The 20,475-nt window shown below is 46.9% G+C and overlaps 1 protein-coding gene across 1 annotated transcript in view; it reads right to left on the reverse strand.

Annotated features, from left to right (window-relative positions):
* Positions 1-20,475, reverse strand: part of LOC134983536 (oocyte zinc finger protein XlCOF6-like) — a 75,636-nt gene that overhangs the window by 53,960 nt on the left and 1,201 nt on the right. The window contains exon 2 of the mRNA XM_063949193.1: positions 3,803-3,986. The gene's annotated coding sequence lies outside the window, so the exon portion shown is untranslated. The remainder of the gene's footprint in view (positions 1-3,802; positions 3,987-20,475) is intronic.

Below are 20,475 nucleotides of genomic sequence, written 5' to 3' on the forward strand. Positions count from 1 at the left end.
TCCAGTCATCACCAAGACACATCCCCTGGTGTTACTGTACAATGTTCCATTCCCAGCAGTCACCACCCAGACACATCCCCTGGTGTTATTGTATAATGCCCCATTCCCAGCAGTCACCTCTCCAGTCATCACCCAGACACATCCCTTGGTGTTACTGTATAATGCCCCATTCCCAGCAGTCACCTCTCCAGTCATCACCCAGATACATCCCCTGGTGTTCATGCATAATGCCCCATTCCCAGCAGTCACCTCTCCAGACATCACCCAGCCACGTCCCCTGGTGTTACAGTATAATGCCCGATTCCCAGCAGTCACCTCTCCAGTAATCACCCAGACACGTCCCCTGGTGTTACTGTATAATGCCCCACTCCCAGCAGTCACCTCTCCAGTCATCACCCAGACACATCCCCTGGTGTTACTGTATAATGCCCCATTCCCAGCAGTCACCTCTCCAGTCATCACCCAGCCACGTCCCCTGGTGTTACAGTATAATGCCCGATTCCCAGGAGTCACCTCTCCAGTAATCACCCAGACACGTCCCCTGGTGTTACTGTATAATGCCCCACTCCCAGCAGTCACCTCTCCAGTAATCACCCAGACACGTCCCTTGGTGTTACTGTATAATGTCCCATTCCCAGCAGTCACCTCTCCAGTCATCACCCAAACACATCCAATGGTGTTACTGTATAATGTCCCATTCCCAGCAGTCACCTCTCCAGTCATCACCCAGACACATCCCCCGGTGTTACTGTATAATGTCCCATTCCCAGCAGTCACCTCTCCTGTCATCACCCAGACACATCCCCCGGTATTACTGTATAATGTCCAATTCCCGGCAGTCACCTCTTCAGTCATCACCCAGACACATCCCCTGGTGTTACTGTACAATGTACCATTCCCAGCAGTCACCTCTCCAGTAATCACCCAGACACGTCCCTTGGTGTTACTGTATAATGTCCCATTCCCAGCAGTCACCTCTCCAGTCATCACCCAAACACATCCAATGGTGTTACTGTATAATGTCCCATTCCCAGCAGTCACCTCTCCAGTCATCACCCAGACACATCCCCTGGTGTTACTGTATAATGTCCCATTCCCAGCAGTCACCTCTCCTGTCATCACCCAGACACATCCCCCGGTATTACTGTATAATGTCCAATTCCCGGCAGTCACCTCTTCAGTCATCACCCAGACACATCCCCTGGTGTTACTGTACAATGTACCATTCCCAGCAGTCACCTCTTCAGTCATCACCCAGACACATCCCCTGGTGCTACTGTACAATGTACCATTCCCAGCAGTCACCTCTCCAGTCATCACCCAGACACATCCCCTGGTGTTACTGTATAATGCCCCATTCCCAGCAGTCACCTCTCCAGTCATCACCCAGACACGTCCCCTGGTGTTACTGTATAATGTACCATTCCCAGCAGTCACCTCTCTAGCCATCACCAAGACACATACACTGGTGTTACAGTATAATGCCCGATTCCCAGCAGTCACCTCTCCAGTAACCACCCAGACACATCCCCCGGTGTTACTGTATATTGTCCAATTCCCGGCAGTCACCTCTCCAGTCATCCTTAAGACACATCCCCCGGTGTTACTGTATAATGCCCCATTCCCAGCAGTCACCTCTCCAGTCATCACCTAGACACATCCCCTGGTGTTACTGTATAATGTCCCAATCCCAGCAGTCACCTCTCCAGCCATCACCCAGACACATCCTGTGGAGTTACTGTATAATGTCCTATTCCCAGCAGTCACCTCTCCAGTCATCACCAGACACATCCCCTGGTGTTACTGTATAATGCCCCATTCCCAGCAGTCACCTCTCCAGTCATCACCTAGACACATCCCCTGGTGTTACTGTATAATGTCCCATTCCCAGCAGTCACCTCTCCAGTCATCACCCAGACACATCCCCTGGTGTTACTGTATAATGCCCCATTCCCAGCAGTCACCTCTCCAGTCATCACCCAGACACATCCCCCCCGGTGTTACTGAATAATGCCCCATTCCCAGCAGTCACCTCTCCAGTCATCACCCAGACACATCCCCCGGTGTTACTGTACAATGTTCCATTCCCAGCAGTCACCTCTCCAGTCATCACCTAGACACATCCCCTGGTGTTACTGTATAATGTCCCATTCCCAGCAGTCACCTCTCCAGTCATCACCCAGACACATCCCCTGGTGTTACTGTATAATGCCCCATTCCCAGCAGTCACCTCTCCAGTCATCACCCAGACACATCCCCTGGTGATACTGTATAATGTCCCATTCCCAGCAGTCACCTCTCCAGTCATCACCCAGACACATCCCCTGGTGTTACTGTATAATGTCCTATTCCCAGCAGTCACCTCTCCAGTCGTCACCCAGACACATCCCCTGGAGTTACTGTATAATGCCCCATTCCCAGCAGTCACCTCTCCAGTCATCACCCAGACACATCCCCTGGTGATACTGTATAATGTCCCATTCCCAGCAGTCACCTCTCCAGTCATCACCCAGACACATCCCCTGGTGATACTGTATAATGCCCCATTCCCAGCAGTCACCTCTCCAGTTATCACCCAGACACATCCCCTGGTGTTACTGTATAATGTCCCATTCCCAGCAGTCACCTCTCCAGTCATCACCCAGACACATCCCCTGGTGTTACTGTATAATGCCCCATTCCCAGCAGTCACCTCTCCAGTCATCACCCAGACACATCCCCTGGTGTTACTGTATAATGTCCCATTCCCAGCAGTCACCTCTCCAGTCATCACCCAGACACATCCCCTGGTGTTACTGTATAATGCCTCATTCCCAGCAGTCACCTCTCCAGTCATCACCCAGACACATCCCCTGGTGATACTGTATAATGCCCCATTCCCAGCAGTCACCTCTCCAGTCATCACCCAGACACATCCCCTGGTGATACTGTATAATGCCCCATTCCCAGCAGTCACCTCTCCAGTCATCACCCAGACACATCCCCTGGAGTTACTGTATAATGCCCCATTCCCAGCAGTCACCTCTCCAGTCATCACCCAGACACATCCCCTGGTGTTACTGTATAATGCCCCATTCCCAGCAGTCACCTCTCCAGTCATCACCCAGACACATCCCCCGGTGATACTGTATAATGCCCCATTCCCAGCAGTCACCTCTCCAGTCATCACCCAGACACATCCCCTGGTGTTACTGTATAATGTTCCATTCCCAGCAGTCACCTCTCCAGTCATCACCCAGACACATCCCCTGGTGTTACTGTATAATGCCCCATTCCCAGCAGTCACCTCTCCAGTCATCACCCAGACACATCCCCTGGTGATACTGTATAATGTCCCATTCCCAGCAGTCACCTCTCCAGTCATCACCCAGACACATCCCCCGGTGTTACTGTATAATGCCCCATTCCCAGCAGTCACCTCTCCAGTCATCACCCAGACACATCCCCTGGCGATACTGTATAATGTCCCATTCCCAGCAGTCACCTCTCCAGTCATCACCCAGACACATCCCCTGGTGTTACTGTATAATGTCCTATTCCCAGCAGTCACCTCTCCAGTCATCACCCAGACACATTCCCTGGTGTTACTGTATAATGCCCCATTCCCAGCAGTCACCTCTCCAGTCATCACCCAGACACATCCCCTGGTGTTACTGTACAATGTTCCATTCCCAGCAGTCACCACCCAGACACATCCCCTGGTGTTATTGTATAATGCCCCATTCCCAGCAGTCACCTCTCTAGTCATCACCCGGACACATCCCCTGGTGTTACTGTATAATGCCCCATTCCCAGCAGTCACCTCTCCAGTCAGCAGCTGAATGATCTTGTTGGTGAGTTCCTGGATCTTCTGGTCACTGTGTCTCTCATGTATCAGTGAGTGAGGTGGAGGCACCGTGATGGGGCTCTGGGACCTGCTCAGTCCTCCTGACACATGAGGATGGCTGCTGGGTCTCTCACGCTCACCAGATGTCTTGTTCACACCTCTGTGAAATGAGAAGACATAAATATCACTGTAAATACGCCCAGATCCCCTCACCTCCACAGTCATGTCCCTGCATTATTACTATAGATAATAGGATTTTGGTACTTACCAGATAAATCCTTTTCTTTGAATCCACAGGGGGCACTGGAGTACTCTTGGGATATGGACGGTGCGATAGCAGGGATAGGCACATTTAAAAATTTAAATGTGTAACCATCCTTCCTCCTCCATTCTCCCAAGATGCCTTAGTGTTTTTCTGCTGAGCCAAATAGGAGCGAAAAAGAGGATGAACAACGGAGAATTACATATAACATTATAACATAACGGACAACTATAAAGTTGACACATAACATAATGGACAATTAGAAAGTTGACACGACAATAGATAACAATCACCTTAACATTAGTGAAAATGTGTTACCATAAGAACTATTGTACTTACCACCAGCCAGGTGAAACTGCTCTGGGTGGGTGTCCAGTGCCCCCTATGGGTGCAACGAAAAGTATTTATCTGGTATCAAAATCCTGTTTTCTTTCTAATCCACTAGGGGTCACTGGAGTACTCTTGGGACGTAACAAAGTTTCCCCCTTGGGCGGAAGAGCTGTTTGGCACCAGTAACACTAGACGGCCAAAGCTAGAAGCTGATGCCGCAGAATTATCAAACTTGTAAAAGCGCACAAACGTGTGCACTGATGGCCATGTAACTGCACGGCAAGGTTGCGTCATAGAAGCTCCACGACCTGCTGCCCATGACGTTCCCATCGACTGGCATGAAAGTGTACCTGACGAATGGTCAGGTTAATCTATCTGGCCGAGGTCTGTTTGGAAGCTGGCCAACCTATCTTGACTGCATCACACAAAGAACAAAGTATCCGTTATACGTACTGTTAATGTTCAGGCTACATAAACGCGGAGTGCGCGTACCACATCGAAAGTAGCTGGAGTACCTGAATCTTCTGAAAAACAGGAACTACGATTGGTTGATTGATGTGAAAGAAGATACTACCTGTGGTAGAAAAGCAGGATTTGTCCAAAGTTCCGCTCTGTCAGTATGAAATACCAGATATGGTGGCTTGCATGACAAGGCACCCAATTGTGCAACACGCCTTGCCGAAGCTAAGGCTAAGAGAAATACTGTTTTCCAAGTTATACTACAGCAGGGGTCGTTCCTTTACCCTGATTTAGCGCGACTGCGGTTTATGGGGTGGCTGTTGAGACCACTTTCAAGACGAGAGGGCATTCCACAGTTGGTTATACCAACCATGTTACGTGCTAGGAAGCCAGTTTCAGCAGCTCATTATCACAGGATTACTGGCAATCAGTGTCCTGGAACTCAGGGCAATTTACAACACTCTGCGTCAGGCAGTTCACTTGCTCGTGTCTCAGTAATAATTGTAGGGATGTAGTCTCTCAATAACTGTATACAATACAGATATAAAATGATAGACTGGTGCTACCCACTGATCCTAAAACATGTACAAGAAGGGTGAAGAAAGGGGATCAGTTTCTCTGGGTGCACTCTCTCCCAGGACCAACAAGAATTCCTGATATTAAATCTGTGTCTTTACACTTTTTTTATATATATGTATTGACACTTAATTCATAGTACATACCAATACCCATATGGAACGTATCAACTTTATTAGTATCCCATATGAAGTATTAAGACCCTTAAATAGGCCGTAAACAGTGAAATATAAAAACAATAGAAGAAAATTAGACGTGAATCAGAAAAATGGACAAAAAAAAGAAAAAAAAGAAAGAATTTATTTTGTCCTGGTGCCAAATAATAAAGAAAATTAAAAACAAAGCCGTGAGCCGCCTGTCATTTATTTATATTTTATGTACAGACCGTATTCCACTGCTGTATTCCTCAGAGGAATAACATTGGGATATATATGTATATTCTTTATGATTGGTATAGCAATCCCTAATTAATAATATAATTCTTCATGAACCTGTAACAACCTTATTCTGTTAATATTAACAATACTTGCTCCAGATTATATTTGAGCCTTATATTGTTTAGTGGGGACAAAAATTCCCAATATAGAAATTACCTCTGTGTTTCTATCCTGCCAAAAGTCACAGTTACTTCTAGGTGATACATTTGATATCATTTGATACACAGCAGAATGTTGTAACCGATACAATTGTTACTTTCTTAAAACAGAGTATCTTGCTGTGTTATAACTGTACCACCATATCAATGGAGGTCTGCAGTAACTCCTTCCAGATGGGATACAGTTGTGAAAGTTTCTTATCATAGGCAGAAAAACACAGTGGAAGTCTTTCCTATATACAGTCCTTCATATGTATATATACATGCGTGTAACGTTATTAATTGTAGTATGCAACCTATTAAACTAATAGCAGAATTGCACGTTGATCATACATAAACCATTCAGAGAGGGATCAGATCATATTCCCTTACTTGATTTATTATGTGTTTATATATTATATGCCCCTCAAAAGAGGTAATGCCTCCGTACTCAGCGGATATCAAATTATATCTGTATTATGCTCATACCAATATTACGTTCCACATCCCTCATGTCTATATAGATTATAGGGCAATTCCAGAGCTATTACATACGTGTAGTGATAGCATAGGACAATGATATGCTCCTCTGTACTGACAGTACTGGCATTTAGTGTCCTGTAATACACAGCAGGCATGATCCTAGTCTCTGTTACCAGACGCCGCGGACATATGCCAGAAAGCTAGTGCTGTCTGTATTGCGTGCTGCCGCATATCACAGCACCGCACTGTACTGACTGATATCTGTCTCACACTGTTCAGGTTCAGCTGGACAACGCAACAGAAGTCGCATACATCAACAAAAAGGGGATGGACTCAAAGTCGCATGGCCATGCGAGAGGTTGCTCGAAACCTCAATTGGGCCGAACATCACCACATGATATTGTCCTGGAGACAAGCGAACCATCTGATGAATTTATAGATGAGAGCCGGATCACTATGCGAGAAGATCCAGCTGAAAGGGACCTGAGTGAAATCTTCCGAACTGGAGTGTTTTGAAAGATGCCCCCATCTGTCTTACCAGTCGAATGCACAAATGCACCGAGACTGTCCGTGGTTTGAGCACTAGCAGTACTAGATGATGAATAGCATGGACTTTCTGTTGTGACAGGTAAATGCATTGATCCACCGTAATCAGAATCATTCATAACACTGAATTCTTTGACAATCCAACCATACTGAACTAGTACACTGTACAACAGTAAGGCATGTTAAAGAATTTGTTGAGACGAAGCCTTGATGAGAAGGTCATTTAAGTATGGAACGATTATCACTCCCAGGGATCTGAGATGAACTATCATCACAGACATCACCTTTGTGAATACCCGAGGCGCTTGTCGTACTGCAAACTTAAGTACGCCTGATGCGGTGGCCAAATAGGAATGTGTAAGTACGCATCCTTGAGATCCTGCAAAATCATGAATTGCTGCGGTTCTAAACCTGCAATCACTGACCGTAGGGATTCCATCTTGAAAGTGTAGTAAGTGACGTACCGATTGAACCCCTTTAGGTTCCATATCGGTGTGACTGAGCCATCCGGCTTTGATACTACAAAAAGATTGGAATAAAACCCTTGACCTTGTTGGTGTACTGGAACCTGAACCAAAACTGCTGAATGTACGAGAGACTGAACAGCGGTCTGCAGACCTGCCCACTTGTCTGCTGACACAGGCAGATCTGTCTTGAAAAACTGCATCGGTGATAGACAGTCAAACTCATTGAAACCTCTTAAAACAAAACTGCGGATCCACCCATCTGTGATGTCTGAAACTACGCGAAGGGAAACTTCTGAAGGTGTGCTCCCACAACTGAAGAGCAGAGATGGGCTGGAAGCCCGTCATGCCACTGGCTTGAGTCCTGACGATGGTTAGTGGTTTGCTGAAAACCACGTCCCTCTGCATGGTTGGCAGGTAAACATACTCTCCCCCCCCCCCCCTCATTTACTGAGAATTCCATTTGTCCAATTCAGGACCATATAACATCAGTAGAAGGCAACGCCTCTATTCCTCATTTTGACTCTGCCTCGGCCTGTCAAGAACGCAACCACAGCAGCTGTTGGGCTGCAAGCCGAGAACAAACTTGTCCAACGTCCAACGAAGCCGTACCTAAATACTCAACCAATTCACAAATGTGATCGGTAAGAAATATAAGCTGGTCTGAGGGAAAACCCCGTTGTAGGCCTAACCTGAGCTGTTTCATGCAACTACAGCCTTGTTAACCCAAACTCCAACTCAAACAGGTGTAAGCATCACCCCTGTTGCTGTATACATGGACTTTAGCATGGCCTCCAGCTTACTCTCCGAGGGGTCTTTAAGCGTAGCTGCTCCTGGGACTGGAATAGTAAATTTTAGTGAAAGTTTATAAACTGAAGACTCCACCGATGGCGATTTAGTGGTCATAGCCGGTGGGAAAAGATATTTAGACAGAAATCGTGTTGTCCCAGAAAAGTGTTTAACTGGATTTAGCCATGCTTCTATTAAATGCTTATTAAGAGATATGAATAATTACCTCCTACATGCCCGGCCCTCTCAAATAAAATCTTCCCAATTTGATAACCCGCTATTGTCTTCCACTATTAAGGCGTGGAAAATGGCTAGGAAAGCCCTTGGTCTCAAATATTATTACTCAGTATCTCTACCTTTGCTTGGAAACCTGGAGTTCCAAAATGGTAATGCCTCTTTGCCTTTTGGTGCTTGGTGCTCCTCTGGTTTAAAGACTCTACGTAATCTGATGACACCTACTCACACTCCTTTGCCATTCCAGGAGGCTATTGAGAAATATGCAATTTCACCCCTGCATGGATTTTACTACTCCCAGGCTATACATTATCTTACATCCGTTCTCCCTCACCTCACGGGAAAAGACTTTGTTAACCCCTTAGACTCCCTTTTACGCTCCAACACATACTCCATATCTTCTATCTATGCGCGCATCCGCACTGAACTGGACCCCCACACTGATTTTCCTGATCTGGCTAAATGGATCTCCCAAGTTCCTACACTCACAGTAGACACCCTACTAGATACTTTTTTTATGACCCTTAAACTAATACCGGCTAGTATATATCAGGAAATGGCCTATAAACTGCTACACAGGGCATATATTTCGCCCAAACAAGGTTTTCTAATGGGTATATCAGATAGGGCCGGATGTAATAAATGCTCAACGGTAGAAGCTGACCTTTTCCATTGTCTCTGGGCCTGCCCTGTCATCCAAAAATTCTGGCATACCTTACACCACTATGGCACCTCAACGCTAGGCATCCCCTTTCAATGCACTGCTCCCTGGGCCCTCTTTGGTCATCTGTCGGACCAACCTGGAATTCCACGCACTGATAAAAAATTGATAGTGCTACTTTCAGCAGTGGGGAAAAAAGCTATATTGCAACAGTGGATCCATCCTACCTCTCCTACTCTCCCTATGGCTACTTCTAGGTTACTCTTCTTATTTAATATGGACTGGCTGGAGGCCTCTATCCACAAGGAAACCCTGACTCCTGCACTCTTTAAGTGCTGGGATAAATACATTTGTACCCTCCCTCCCCACACTAAACTAGCAATACATAAATGTTTCCAATCTAACTTTTGGTACTCTCTCCGACAACTTGATAGCCAAGTTTCTCTAACTGACTGAGCCCCCTATCTTCCCCTCCCCCTCTTCTTCTTCATCCGTACTTCCCTCTCCACACACTTCTTCTTTTCTTTCCCCTTTCTTCTTATTTCTTCTGTTTCTTCCCTGGCGGATTGGTTGGACACTTCTATGGACGGATCGGTGGCCTGTGGCTCTTGGTAGGTGTTTTTGCCTATTTTTGTTCTAACGTTTTTGTGATGTTCTTTTTTACCTCCCCTTTTTTTTTTTTTTTTTTTTGTTATTTGAACTGCCGGAATTGAGTGTCAGTTTTTAGTCAGTCATATTCAGTTCCATTCTCAATATATTATAGCCTGACCGCCGCTCTTCTGGTGGTTTACAGTTTGTTCTTGATGATTGTTTTGGAAAATTGGAAAATTTCCTCCACCTACTCATATATGCTGTGTACTTTTACCTTTCTTATTTGCCTACTTTGATGTAGATATGTTTGATATGTATGCGGTTTTTTCCTTACTTCTGTACCATGTTTTGGAGGTATTTAATAAACATATTTGGAAAAAAAAAAGAGATATGAATAAGAAAAACACACAGTCACCCATAGTCTGCTAGCAATAAAACCTCATATGTTTCAGTGCAACCTAGCAGCTGGCGTACCGCTCTAATGAGATCATCATAGCTCGGGCTATTAGTGACCTCACTATCTGACTCCTGACCCAATGCTGAGATATCAGATGTGGCATTGAATCATCAGAATGTGATTATGAGACAAACGATGACCATTCTTAGAAACTGAACTATACATGGACTTTGTAACCCAGCAAAGTTCTAGAAACATCCTGAGCCCACATTGGCTGCTCACACGGTATTAACCGTGAATCAGACTTAGCCGCCTCACGGTCTTTTTGTGCAGAGGACAACTCTGACTGCAAATCAGGCATTCTCTCAGTTATCACAGACATGCTGCTGTTTCTCATATTGTCATGCAGACAGACAGACAATAATACAGTGAGACAACGTCCGCACAACTCAGTGAAAATAACTGTAGTGTCTATAATACCACGTGCACCGCACTGTGTCATAGAGGAAATCTATGATGGTCACTGTGCCACCTACTAAACACCCCTGCCCCCTCCAGTGGCCGTGTGTTGTAGGACTGACATATTGCTGTAGGAAGAAGCAGGAAGTAGGTGTGTAACCTTTGTGTGAAAACGGCGTCCCAGCATGTGCTTTTTTTCCCCAAAATAAACATATAGACATCTGACTATACCCTAGATGTAAAACCCATGTACACCCAAAAGCACTCAGAACCTAGGCTTAATAGCCTGTTCTGTCCCTTATAGCCCTGGCCACCATCCCTTATATTTAGGGGGAACCGCTGAACTAGGGAACGCCATGACCTCCCCCAATGCTTAAAGCAGTGAACCGCGCTTAGCTTCTTCCACCCCATCCGCCCCCCCGCATTGTATACCGTGCGCCAGCTCTGAGTGACGGCGCCCTGCAACAGCCTCAGCTACCCACCGTGGTCTGTGCGCTGGTGGAAGCCGGAGAGCGGGGTAGATGTGTGTCAGGCGTCCAGCTGCGGCAGTGTGATCTGTCCGCTGCTGTGAGCCGCGCTGTCGGGAGCCGCTTCTCTGGAGCAGCGAGGTGTAGCCTGACAGGTGCCCAGCGGCAGCATTATTTGACCACTGCTGGGAGCCGCTTCCCAGTTGTCTAGAGGGGCAGATTGTAGTGGCCAGTGGTAGCGCTGTTTGGAGCTGCGCTGCCGGGGAGCGGGCAGGTGTGGAGCGACACAGGCGCCCAGTGGCAGTATGTGTCTGACCGCTGGTGGGAGCCGGGAAGAGGGGGAGTTTGATCCAGTAAAGCTATACCTTAGTAAGCAGCTTGTGGAAAACACGTTCCCTGCACATGGAGGGGCGGCAGCAGGAGCTGACTGCCCCACTATTACAGCAACAAACAGGCCCAATGGGGTGGCGGCATAAGCTGACTGCCTGCTCCTTACCTCAGTGTAATGGGGAGGCTCCGACGTGGCTTCTCTCTAAGCTCCGTCCAGCTCCTGCAGCCATGTCTGAATCAGCTAACGCTGATGAAGGTCTATGGGAGGCTTCTGTGTCTAAGCACCAACAAGCCTTCACTGCACAACAGCAGCACACACTCACGGACCCACGCTTCTTAATAAGCTGGGAAGGGAGTGTGATTGATACAAGAAAAAATATTTAGAAAAATTTAAAGTAAACCCTGGAATGACTCCAGGATGCGACCTTCCCTGGTGAAGGTACAAAAAACACTGAGGCATCTTGGGAGTATGGAGGGGGGAAGAGGGTTACACATTTAAATATTTAAATGTGCCTATCCCTGCTATCGCACCGTCCATATCCCAAGAGTACTACAGTGCCCCCTAGTGGATGAAAAATAAATAAGTGATGTCACTGTGATACTCCCAGATCCCCTAACCTCCCCAGTCATGTCCCTGTATTATTACTATAGATACAAGTGATTTCACTGTGAAGCTCCCAGATCTCCTCACCTCGCCCTCACGTCCCTGTATTATTACTATAGATATGTGATGTTACTGTGATGCTCCCAGATCACCCTCACCTCCCCAGTCATGTCCCTGTATTATTACTACAGATATAAGGACGTCACTGTGACACCCCCAGATCCCCTCACCTCCCCAGTCATGTCCCTGTATTATTACTATAGATATTTGATGTCACTGTAACACTCCCAGACCCCCTCACCCCCAGTCATGTCCCTGTATTATTATTATTATTATAATTATTATTTAAGAAATAAGTGATGTCACTATGATGCTCCCAGATCCCCTTACCTCTACAGTCATGTCCCTGTTTTATTAGTGGAGATATAAGTGATGTCACTGTGATGCTCTAAGATTCCTTCAACTTCCCAGTCATATCCCTGTATTCTTACTAGAGACATACGTGGTGTCACTGTGACGCTCTCAGATCCCCTTACCTCTCCAGTCACGTCCCTGTATTATTAGTAGAGATATAAGTGATGTCACTCTGATGCTCCCAGATCCCCTCACCTCCCCAGTTATGTCCCTGTATTAATACTATAGATATAAGTGATGTCACTGTGACATTTCCAGATCCCCATACCTCCCCAGTCATGTCCCATTATTATTATTACTATAGATATAAGTGACGTCACTGTGATGCTCTCATATCCCCTCACCTCTCCAGTCATGTCCCTGTATTATTATTATTATAGATATGTGAAATCACTGTGACATTCCAAGATCCCCTCATTTCCCAGTCATGTCCCTTTATTATTACTATAGATGTAAGTGATGTCACTGATGTCCTCACCTTCCCAGTCATGTCCCAGTATTATTACTATAGATATAAGTGATGTCACTGTGAAGCTCCCAGATCCCCCTCACCTGCCCAGTCATATCCCTGTATTATTACTCTAGTTATACGTGATGTAAATGTGACGCTACCAGATCCCCCTCACCCCCCCAGTCATGTCCCTGTATTATTACTATAGATATTAGTGATGTCACTGTGACACTACCAGATCCCCTCACTTCCCCAGTCATGTCCCTGTAATATTACTATAGATATGTAATGTAACTGTAACACTCCCAGACCCCATCACCCCCCAGTCATGTCCCTGTATTATTATTATTATTATTATTAAAGATATAAATGACGTCACTATGATGTTCTCATATCCCCTCACCCCCCCAATCATGTCCCTGTATTATTACTATAGATATAAGTGATGTCACTGTGACTTTCCCAGACCTCCTCACCTCCCCATTCATGATCTTGTATAATTACTATAGCTATAAGTGATGTCACTGTGATGTTCCCAGACCCCTTGACCCCCCCATTCATGTCCCTGAATTATTATTACAATTATAAATATAAGTAATGTCACTATGATGCTCCCAGATCCCCTCACCTCCCCAGTCATGTCCCTGTATTATTAGTATAGCTATAAGTAATGTAAATGTGACGCTTCCCCATCCCCCTCACTTCCCCCAGTCATGTCCCTTTATTATTGCTATAGATAAGTGATGTAACTGTGACGCTCCCAGACCACCTCACCTCCCCAGTCATGCCCCTGTATTATTACTATAGAAACATAGAAACATAGAATTTGACGGCAGATAAGAACCACTTGGCCCATCTAGTCTGCCCCTTTTTTTTAATCCTTTAGGTAATCTCAACCCTTTTTGAACCGTAATTCTTTGTAAGGATATCCTTATGTCTATCCCATGCATGTTTAAATTGCTCTACAATCTTAGTCTCTACCACCTCTGATGTGAGACTATTCCACTTATCCACTACCCTTTCTGTGAAGTAATTTTTCCTTAAATTTCCCCTGAACTTTAAGGAAAAATTACTTATAGATATAAGTGATGTCACTGTGACATCATTACCACTCCCAATGTATAATAATAACAATAATAATAATAATAATAATAATACCAGGACACCACAAGCTGCTGTCCCTGTATAATAATAACCATACACAAAAACCTGCTCCCTCTGTATTATACCAATTACAACAGGACACCACATTCTGCTATATCTTTATAGTAATAATAAAATGACACCACAAGCTGCTCCCTCTGCAAAATAATAATAATAATAATAATAATAATAATAAATAAGATTTTACTCACCGGTAAATCTATTTCTCGTAGTCCGTAGTGGATGCTGGGGACTCCGTAAGGACCATGGGGAATAGACGGGCTCCGCAGGAGACTGGGCACTCTAAGAAAGATTTAGGACTACCTGGTGTGCACTGGCTCCTCCCCCTATGACCCTCCTACAAGCCTCAGTTAGGACACTGTGCCCGGAAGAGCTGACACAATAAGGAAGGATTTTGAATCCCGGGTAAGACTCATACCAGCCACACCAATCACACCATGTAACTCGTGATAGGAACCCCGGTTAACAGTATGATAACAAAAAAGGAGCCTCTGAATAGATGGCTCGCAATAACAACCCGAATTTTGTAACAATAACTATTTACAAGTATTGCAGACAATCCGCACTTGGGATGGGCGCCCAGCATCCACTACGGACTACGAGAAATAGAATTACCGGTGAGTAAAATCTTATTTTCTCTAACATCCTAGTGGATGCTGGGGACTCCGTAAGGACCATGGGGATTATACCGAAGCTCCCAAACGGGCGGGAGAGTGCGGATGACTCTGCAGCACCGAATGAGAGAACTCCAGGTCCTCCTCAGCCAGGGTATCAAATTTGTAGAATTTTGCAAACGTGTTTGCCCCTGACCAAGTAGCAGCTCGGCAAAGTTGTAAAGCCGAGACCCCTCGGGCAGCCGCCCAAGATGAGCCCACCTTCCTTGTGGAAAGGGCTTTTACTGATTTAGGCTGCGGTAATCACACTGCAGAATGCGCCAGCTGAATAGTGCTACAAATCCAGTGCGCAATAGTCTGCTTAGAAGCAGGAGCACCCAGCTTGTTGGGTGCATACAGGATAAACAGCGAGTCAGTCTTCCTGAATCCAGCCGTCCTGGAAACATATATTTTCAGGGCCCTGACTACGTCCAGAAACTTGGAATCCTCCAAGTCCCTAGTAGCCGCAGGCACCACAATAGGTTGGTTCAAGTGAAACGCTGAGACCACCTTAGGAAGAAACTGAGGACGAGTCCTCAATTCTGCCCTATCCATATGGAAAATCAGATACGGGCTTTTACAGGACAAAGCCGCCAATTCTGACACGTCTGGCCGAAGCCAGAGCCAACAACATGACCACTTTCCACGTGAGATATTTTAAATCCACGGTCTTAAGTGGCTCAAACCAATGTGATTTTAGAAACTCGAAGACCACATTGAGATCCCAAGGTGCCACTGGGGGCAGAAAAGGAGGCTGAATATGCAGAACTCCCTTGACAAAAGTCTGAACTTCAGGTAGCGAAGCCAGTTCTTTCTGGAAGAAAATCGACAGGGCAGAGATTTGGACTTTAATGGACCCCAACTTGAGGCCCAAAGTCACACCTGCTTTCAGGAAATGTAGGAAACGACCCAGTTGAAATTCCTCCGTTGGGGCCTTCCTGGCCTCACACCAAGCAACATACTTCCGCCAAATGCGGTGATAATGCTTTGCGGTGACATCCTTCCTGGCCTTGATCAGGGTAGGGATGACTTCCTCCGAAATACCCTTTTCCTTTAGGATCCGGCGTTCAACCGCCATGCCGTCAAATGCAGCCGCGGTAAGTCTTGGAACAGACAAGGTCCCTGCAGCAGCAGGTCCGGTCTGAGCGGCAGAGGCCAAGGGTCCTCTGCGAGCATCTCTTGAAGCTCCGGGTACCAAGCTCTTCCTGGCCAATCTGGAGCCACGAGAATAGTTCTCACTCCTCGCCTTCTTATTATTCTCAGTACCTTGGGTATGAGAGGCAGAGGAGGAAACACATAAACCGACTGGTACACCCACGGTGTCACAAGAACGTCCACAGCGATCGCCTGAGGGTCTCTTGACCTCGCGCAATACTTTTTTAGCTTTTTGTAGAGGCGGGACGCCATCATGTCCACCTGTGGTTTTTCCCAACGGTTTACCAGCATCTGGAAGACTTCTGGATGAAGTCCCCATTCTCCCGTGTGAAGGTCGTGCCTGCTGAGGAAGTCTGCTTCCCAGTTGTCCACTCCCGGAATGAACACTGCTGTCAGTGCTAACACATGATTCTCTGCCCATCGGAGAATCCTTGTGGCTTCTGCCATTGCCCTCCTGCTTCTTGTGCCGCCCTGTCTGTTTACATGGGCGACCGCCGTGATGTTGTCTGACTGTATCAGCACCGGCCGGTTGTGAAGCAGGGGTCTTGCCTGACTTAGGGCATTGTAGATGGCCCCTAGCTCCAAAATATTTATGTGCAGCGATATCTCCTGAACTGACCACAGCCCCTGGAAATTTCTTCCCTGTGTGACTGCCCCCCAGCCCCGAATCTGCGGCCTTCTAGTAGATGAGCCATCTGCAGCCACCACAGCAGCGACACCCTGGTCCTTGCCGACAGGGTTATCCGCTGTTGCATCTGGAGATGGGACCCGGACCATTTGTCCAACAGGTCCCACTGGAACGTCCTTGCGTGGAACCGTCCGAATGGAATCGCCTCGTATGAGGCTACCATTTTTTCCAGGACTCGTGTGCATTGATGTACCGACACTTTTCCTGGTTTTAGGATGTCTCTGACTAGAGATGACAATTCCTCGGCTTTTTCCACTGGAAGAAACACACTTTTCTGGTCTGTGTCCAGAATCATTCCCAGGAACAGAAGACGTGTCGTCGGGACCAGCTGTGACTTTGGGATATTGAGAATCCAGCCATGCTGTTGTAGCACTTCCTGAGAAAGTGCCACCCCCACTACCAACTGTTCCTTGGACCTCGCCTTTATCAGGAGCTCGTCCAAGTACGGGATAATTAAAACTCCCTTCTTGCAAAGGAGTATTATCATTTCGGCCATTACCTTGGTAAAGACCCTCGGTGCCGTGGATAACCCAAACGGCAGCGTCTGGAACTGATAGTGACAGTCCTGTACCACAAATCTGAGGTACTCCTGGTGCGGAGGGTAAATGGGGACATGCAGGTATGCATCCTTGATGTCTAGGGATACCATGTAATCCGCGTCTCGAATTCCAGTCTGTACCCCTGAAGTACTACTTGAAGGACCCAGGGATCTACCTGTGAGCAAGCCCATTGTGCGCTGAAAATTTTGAGACGGGCCCCCACCGTATCCTGTTCCGCCTGGGTAGCCCCAGCGTCATGCTGTGGACTTACCGGACGCAGGGGAGGACTTCTGCTCCTGGGAACTAGCTGTGTGTTGCAGCTTTTTCCCTCTACCTCTGCCTCTCTGCAGAAAGGAGGAGCCTCTAGCCCTCTTGCCTTTCTGGGGTCGAAAGGACTGTACCTGATAATACGGTGCTTTCTTTTGCTGCGGGGCAGCATGTGGCAAAAAAGTAGATTTCCCAGCCGTAGGTCCGAAAGACCATCCCCAAACAGTTCCACCCCCTTATAGGGTAAAACTTCCATGTGCCGCTTGGAGTCGGCATCACCTGACCATTGCCTAGTCCATAACCCCCGTCTGGCGGCAATGGACATCGCGCTTACTCTTGATGCCAGCCGGCAAATATCCCTCTGTGCATCACGCATGTATAAGACTGTGTCTTTTATATGCTCAAGCGTCAGCAAAATATTGTCCCTATCTATGGTATCAATATTATCCGACAGGGAATCTGACCACGCAGCAGGAGCACTGCACATCCAAGCTGATGCAATCGCTGGTCGCAATATAATGCCTGAGTGTGTGTAAATAGCCTTCAGGGTATTTTCCTGCCTTCTATCTGCAGGTTCCTTCAGGGCGGCCATATCCGGAGACGGTAGTGCCACCTTCTTTGACAAGCGTGTCAGCGCCTTATCTACCCTAGGGGGCGTTTCCCAACTTGACCTATCCTCTAACGGGAAAGGGTACGCTGCCAATAACCGTTTAGAAATTACCAATTTCTTATCGGGGGAAGTCCACGCTTTCTCACACACCTCATTTAATTCCTCAGATGCAGGAAAAACTACAGGCAGTTTTTTCTCACCAAACATAATACCCTTTTTTGTGGTACCTGGGGTATTATCAGAAATGTGTAAAACATTTTTCATTGCCTCAATCATGTAACGGGTGGACCTATTGGAGGGTACACTAGTCTCATCCCCGTCAACACTGGAGTCAGTATCCGTGTCGACGTCTGTATCTGTCACCTGAGGTAGCAGGCGTTTTAAGGCCCCTGATGACATTTGAGACGCCTGGACAGGCACAAGCTGTGTAGCCGGCTGTCCTATGTCGTCAAACCTTTTGTGCAAAGAGTTGACACTTTCACGCAATTCCTTCCATAAGTCCAGCCACACCGGTGTCGACCCCTCAGGGGGTGACAGCACATTTACAGGCATTTGCTCCGCCTCCACATCATTTTCCTCCTCATACATGTCGACACAGCCGTACCGACACACAGCAGACACACAGCTAATGCTCTTACAGAGGACAGGACCCCACAAAGCCCTTTGGGGAGACAGAGGGAGAGTATGCCAGCACACACCAGAGCGCTATATATATCACAGGGATATCACCTATAATGGTGTGTTTTCCCCTTATAGCTGCATATAAACTTATACTGCGCCTAATTTGTGCCCCCCTTACTCTTTTTTACCCTTTTCCGTTGCAGGACTGCAGGGGAGAGCCAGGGAGCTTCCTTCCAGCGGAGCTGTGAGGGAAAAATGGCGCCAGTGTGCTGAGGGAGAAGGCCCCGCCCCTTTTTCGGCGGGCTTTCTCCCGCTATTTTAATGTATCTGGCAGGGGTTAATATACACCTATATAGCCCCTGGGGCTATATATGGTGTTAGTTTGACAGCCAAGGTGTTAATATTGCTGCTCAGGGCGCCCCCCCCCCAGCGCCCTGCACCCATCAGTGACCGCAGTGTGTTGTGTGCATGAGGAGCAATGGCGCACAGCTGCAGTGCTGTGCGCTACCTTGGAGAAGACAGAAGTCTTCAGCCGCTGATTTTCCGGACCTCTTCTTGCTTCTGGCTCTGTAAGGGGGACGGCGGCGCGGCTCCGGGAACGGACAACGAGGTCGGGTCCTGTGTTCGAACCCTCTGGAGCTAATGGTGTCCAGTAGCCTAAGAAGCCCAAGCTACCTCCACTTGGGTAGGTTCGCTTCTTCTCCCCTTAGTCCCTCGCTGCAGTGAGCCTGTTGCCAGCAGGTCTCACTGAAAATAAAAAACCTAAAGTATGCTTTCTTTCTAGGAGCTCAGGAGAGCCCCTAGTGTGCATCCAGCTCAGCCGGGCACAGAAATCTAACTGAGGCTTGGAGGAGGGTCATAGGGGGAGGAGCCAGTGCACACCAGGTAGTCCTAAATCTTTCTTAGAGTGCCCAGTCTCCTGCGGAGCCTGTCTATTCCCCATGGTCCTTACGGAGTCCCCAGCATCCACTAGGACGTTAGAGAAATAATAATAATAATAATAATAGGACACAACAGGCTGTTCCCAATGTATAATAATAATAATAAAAATAAAAGGAAACCACAGGCTGCTTCTCCTGTATAATAATAATAACAACAGGACACCACAGGCCGCTCCCTTCTGTATACTAATAATAACAGGACACCACAGCCTGCTGCCCCTGTATAATAATAATAATAAGTGGACACCAATAGCTACTCCTTTATAATATTAATAATAGGACAACAAAGGCTGCTCCTCCTGTATAATAATAATAATAATAACAACAGGACACCACAGGATACTCCCCCTATTGAAATAATAATAATGCTTCCTCTGTATAATATTAACAGGACACCACAGGCTGCTCCTACTGTATAATAATAATACAAACTGAACACCACAGGCTGCTCCCTCTGTATAACAATAACAGGACACGACAGGCTGCTCCTCCTGTATAATAATAATAATAATAATAATAATAACAGGACACCACAGGCTGCTCCCTCTGTATAACAATAACAGGACACGACAGGCTGCTCCTCCTGTATAATAATATTAACAACATCAGGACACCAGAGGCTGCTCCCCCTGTAGAGTAGGATGCCACAGGCTGCTCCTCCTGTCTATTATGACAACACAGGATGCTACCCCTGTATATTATTGCAACACAGGCTGCTCCCCCTGTATATTATGACAACACAGGCCACTCCCCCTGTATACTATGACAGCACAAGATGTTACCCCTGTATATTATGACAACACAGGCTGCTCCCCCTGTATATTATAACAACACAGGCAACTCCCCCTGTATATTATGACATCACAGGCCACTCCCCCTGTATACTATGACAACACAGGCCACTCCCCCTGTATACTATG

The sequence above is a fragment of the Pseudophryne corroboree genome, assembly GCF_028390025.1.
Source record: "Pseudophryne corroboree isolate aPseCor3 chromosome 3 unlocalized genomic scaffold, aPseCor3.hap2 SUPER_3_unloc_17, whole genome shotgun sequence".
Classification (NCBI taxonomy): Eukaryota; Metazoa; Chordata; class Amphibia; order Anura; family Myobatrachidae; genus Pseudophryne; species Pseudophryne corroboree.